This window comes from Lactuca virosa, chromosome 8, assembly GCF_052849685.1.
Source record: "Lactuca virosa cultivar CGN04683 chromosome 8, Lactuca_virosa_CGN04683_v6, whole genome shotgun sequence".
Classification (NCBI taxonomy): domain Eukaryota; kingdom Viridiplantae; phylum Streptophyta; class Magnoliopsida; order Asterales; family Asteraceae; genus Lactuca; species Lactuca virosa.
This window is the reverse complement of record NC_136433.1, coordinates 251496508-251502008: the sequence shown is the minus strand read 5'-3', so window position 1 is coordinate 251502008 and position 5501 is coordinate 251496508. Positions and strand designations below refer to the sequence as shown.

The 5501-nt window shown below is 34.4% G+C and overlaps 1 pseudogene; it reads left to right on the top strand.

Annotated features, from left to right (window-relative positions):
- Positions 1-3348: 3348 nt before the first annotated feature.
- LOC145128816 (dirigent protein 22 pseudogene) lies at positions 3349-4416 on the top strand (annotated as a pseudogene).
- The last annotated feature ends 1085 nt before the right edge of the window (positions 4417-5501 follow it).

Sequence of the window (5501 nt, the reverse complement as noted above, 5' to 3'; positions counted from 1 at the left end):
TGAAGCCCATTGGACTCAAATGGGTGTTCAAGCTGAAGAAAAATGCAGATGGCACCATAAACAAACACAAGGCGAGGTTGGTTGCTAAAGGGTACGTACAACAACCTGGTATTGACTTTCAAGAAGTATTTGCTCCGGTAGCTCGCATCGAAACCATACGGTTTCTCATTGCCTTAGCCGCTACAAATGGATGGGAGCTTCACCACTTGGATGTCAAGACGGCTTTCTTACATGGAGAGTTGAAAGAAACCGTCTATGTGTATCAACCGGAAGGCTACATAAGGAAAGGCGACGAGCACAAGGTGTACCGTCTTTCAAAAGCACTATATGGTCTTAGACAAGCACCGAGAGCATGGAATACAAAACTTGATGGGATTTTGAAAGGAATGAAATTTCATAAGTGCATGAAAGAACCATCGGTGTACCGGAAGAACGAAGGATCCAATTTGCTAATTTTAGCAATCTATGTTGATGATTTGTTTGTCACAGGTACAAATTTGAGCATGATCAAAAGGTTCAAATTTGAAATGTCCAAGAACTTCGAGATGTCTGATCTTGGAAGATTAACTTACTACCTGGGCATTGAAGTCAAACAAGAAGAATCAGGGATTACTATAAACCAAGAAGCGTATGCTAGACGCATTCTAAAAGAAGCCGGTTTACACGATTGCAATCCGACCCACATTCCCATGGATCCAGGAACCAAAATGTCGAAGGCCGAAGATGAACCCGAAATCGACCCGACACAATACCGAAAGTTGGTAGGATGCCTTAGATATCTCTTGCAGACAAGACCCGATATGGCATATGCGGTTGGAGTTGTTAGTCGATATATGCAAAATCCAAGAGAATCACATGGTGTTGCAATCAAACACATCCTAAGGTACTTACGTGGAACAACGTCACATGGAATCAAGTACGAGAGGATGGGGCAAAACCGAATCATTGGTTACAGCGATAGTAGTCACAATGTCGACCCGGACGACGGAAGAAGCACAACCGGTCACATTTTCTACTATGGGTTGTCTCCAATAACATGGTGTTCTCAAAAGCAAGATACTGTTGCTTTATCATCTTGCGAGGCGGAGTTCATGGCTGCAACTGCGGCTGCATGTCAAGCAATATGGCTTCAAGATTTGCTAGGCGAAATCATGAACAAAGCACAAGAGAAGGTGGTCCTAAGAGTTGATAACAAGTCAGCTATCGAACTCACGAAGAATCCTGTTTTTCACGGAAGAAGCAAACACATTCACACGAGGTTTCACTTCATTCGTAAGTGTGTTGAAAGGGAACAAGTGGAGGTGAAGTACATTCCAAGTGAAGAACAAAAGGCAGACATTCTCACAAAACCATTGGCTCGAACCAAGTTCAAGACAATGCGAGACTTGATCGGGATTGAAGACATCTTTAGAAGGACTTAAAGATTTGCGGTGATCGGGAATCTCTAGAAGGACTTAGAGATTCGGGGGTGATTGTTGGAATCTCAATTCCCTCCATTATTTCCCACTCACCATAATTCCAGGAAAAAGCAAAAGAAACTCATCAAGATGTTGGGTTCCTTTTTATTAGTTTAATGTTATAAACATATATATATATATATATATATATATATATATATATATATAGCATATATCGAGCTATGAATATGCAGTGCAGTGCAGCACAACACAGTGTAAACCAATTGGTTTTTTGAGTGATATTTCCAATTATAAATCAAAGAGTTATTTTGATATATTCTGTGTTTATACAAGTGTAATACTAGAGTTTGTGTTTGGATTCCGTTGTGCTACTTCATCACTTAAATTACGTCTTTTGTATTTGATATTTTTGCAATATCTGTTGCTCAGACTTTTATTCATCGTGTATACACAGCCATCTGATTTCATCCTCGTTATTTGTAGTTCATTAATATCAATTAATAGATGTCATTTTAAAATTAAAATACTTTTATTTTTCTTCTGTTTCTTGCAGACAATTTAATTAATACCATGGTTTTTTAACATGTAGCTACACAATATTAAAAAGGGGCATGTAAAAAAGAAAAGAAACCTACTTACCTCCTCCCATATTGACTAAGGTGAGAAACACAATCTTAAAAAGAAACCTACTTACCTCCTCCCATTTGTCTGTTTTTCTGAGATTTTTTTTTGGTTAGAATGGATGCACGTTTCTAGTTGTATGGAATCTATAAATAGTGCAAAAGTGGGATGTTAATTTTTTCATTTAACCCTTATAAATGAATCTAAACATGCCCCTCTCTTACATAAATTTATACTTTGGTGACCACTTGAATCTTGGACAACTGAAATTTCTATTTTGGGTTTAATGGGAAATTCCAATAATGTGTTTGAAAGTGGAAACATTAAAGTTAGTTCATCTTTATGTCGGCTATCTCATGCTGATTCTATATTTTATGATTTTGTGTCTTGTGTTGAGCTTCTTGTATGATATTTTTCATTATTCTCGTAATTTCACTCTCAATATTTGTAGGCGGTCCAACCAGGCGTGGAACATGACCAAAATAAATAAGGGCCGAAACAAAGAGATATCTGTATACTTTTTAAGATAGGGGTGAAGTCTACATAATATCTTTTGTTTTCTGTTTTCTGTTTGATTTTTTTTCTCCTAATCACCAATTTCATTCTTTACGTTTTAACTATAATGTGTTTCGAAAATCCAGATAGGCCTATATAGGGTTTTCTCATGATGAATAAATCAATGTTTCTTTGTGTAAGATTTGAATACTTTCAAAAAAAATTTCTATTGAAATTTTTATATCTCAATGGCAGAGTTTATACTTTATATCCAAGTTCATATTATAAATTATACTCGCAACATTTAGGTTAGTTATTCTATTTAGTCATTCTAATTATATTTATATTAATTTTATTATTATTTTACACATCCTAATTTCATTTTGCGTAATTTCATTTATTATTATTATTTTACACATCCTAATTTCATTTTGTTTAATTTCATTTTGGGATTAGTTTATTTGGTTCTAAAATTTGATAAGTTAATAAGTTGTATTTTATTATTTATGAAATTTTGATTATATTTGTAAATTAACCGAAAAGGCAAAAATGATATCTTATATATTATTAGCATTTTTGTTTTTTTTTTTTTAATTAAAAGTAAAAATCTAATTTTATTTGCATCCTTATTAAGGGAGTTTCTAATATATTATAAAATAACTTTAAATAAACAATCCCAAATGTTCCCTTAATATTTTTAATCTTTGGAGTCGAGCCTCCTCTATTGAACGTAAGGTGGATATCGTTTAATTGATTCCGAGCTGATCTCTATTCCTTTCGGCCACAAACAAATGATCAAGAACAAACTACTCCCCACAATTCCACAAATAAATCATTAAAAATCAAAAGCCCACTTTTTCTTTTTAACAGGGAATAATATTCAACAATGGTATCCTGTCCAGTGTCGACAGAAATGTGAATGCTACCCTCCACTTGCTTCCATCAAAGAAAACGAGTTTCTTTCACGGAAACCAGAGTTGACTAGTTGACTTCCCCATTTTCTTTTCAATTTCAATCTTTTCGCTTATAAGACGTTTGTTTTCAAGAACAAAGGTTAATGATTCGAGTCCCCGTGTTCAAGTTTCCATCGTTTATCTTTCAAAAACCCATTTTCAACTCGAAATCCAGTTCTTAAGATCCCAATTTCTTTGTCCAGAAATAAAGAATCAAGTCCCATTTTGAATCTTTTTGTTTAGGGTTCAGATTTCTGATATAAATGAAGAAAGAGAATGTGATCTTGATGCTATGCACACTTGTCGCAATAACAATCCCATTGGTTCAAAGCATTTCTCAAGGGCCAAAAGGAGTGGAAAAATGGTTCAAAGAACTCCCACACAAGAAACAAAGGGTCACAAAGCTACATTTCTACTTTCACGACACCACAACTGGACCGGGTCAAACTGCATATCAAGTATTCGAGTCAAACATCAGCTCGACCACAATCACCCAATTTGGTCGAACCTTCATGTTTGACAACCCACTAACGGTTGAGCCAGATGCACGCTCTATGAGGATTGGTAAGGGCCAAGGGTTCTTTGGTGCAGCATCTTTTGAAGAACCACGGTTTCTTATGAACTTGAACTTTGTGTTTACACAAGGGAAGTTCAATGGTAGCACCCTACAGTTTCTTGGCACAAACCCGATACTGAATCGGGTTCGTGAAATGTCTATAGTTGGTGGGACCGGTGCTTTCAGGTTAGCACGTGGGATCGCCACGGCTCAGACGTATTTTCTTAATGATACGTCGTCTATTGTTGAGTATAATCTTGTAGTGCTTCATTATTAAGCTTGCCGACTCGTTATTTTTGTTCTTTTTTGTTTGGTAATTTGTTGTATACGACGATGTGTTAGTAAAAATATATTTGGCATTTGGGGTTGATTCCATGCTTGTGTTCGACGGAAGTCGATGAATATATAATTGAATGGGGTATAACAATTTTATGTAAAAGTTTAATCTTCGGTTGTATATGTAGTATCGTAGATACGTTATGTGCTTACAAATAAAGGTGCTTGTTGTTATATACAACTTAGGTCGCGTTTGATTTCTTGTCGACGACTAGTCAGGTCACTCCGTCCAAGTGTTTGATATAACAATAGTTGATGCCTCTTACCTTGTCCATAACTCTGATTCGGTCATTAAAAAACCTTTTCTTCGGCCATCAAAAAAATATAGCATAGAAATACCCTCAATTTGTAACAACCGGCTAAAAATAAATTACATCCATTTTTTTTTTAAAGTTACTTCATATTAACCCTAAATTATGGTTTTTTACTATGGCAACTCCTCCAAGCTCTTTCCTTTATCCGTATATACCTGTAATCACTAAAACATGAAGGTAAGCTTGAAAGCTTAGTGAGTAATGATCAAAGTTTATCTCAAATCGAAATATATATTTATACTCATGTAGAATATCATTTTTATTTATCAATTATACTCCTTTACTCAATTGATCAAATCATGATACAATTATAATATTCATTTCAATAATAATCTCTTATAATTCAATCTTTTTATCAAAAAGATCTAATTATATAGTTACTCATTATCTTTCATTGTATTGGAGTCTTCTACATGAATAAACCCAATCACCATGTAAGTCTCATATCTTCGTTTTGGACATTCTCGTCAAATCAATCTTTTACATGAAATAATCTAATCGCCTCTCATAGATCTATCATGTAGGTATTTATGATCTCAACTAGAAATTCTCTTTTTATTGATCTTCTACATAATGAGATCCAATCACTTCTTATGAATTCATCATGTAAATCTCATAAACTAAATAAAAGTTCTCGTTCATATACAATTTCTTAAAAATCAATAAACTTCTTATCTAATACGCCTTAATAATCTATAATAATAATATCATTAACAATCATCTATATTATAAGAGTAATCAAGAATTACTCACCTTGTTTATGGTCTATATGCACTACAACAAAACAGACCTTCACCCACGACCCTAT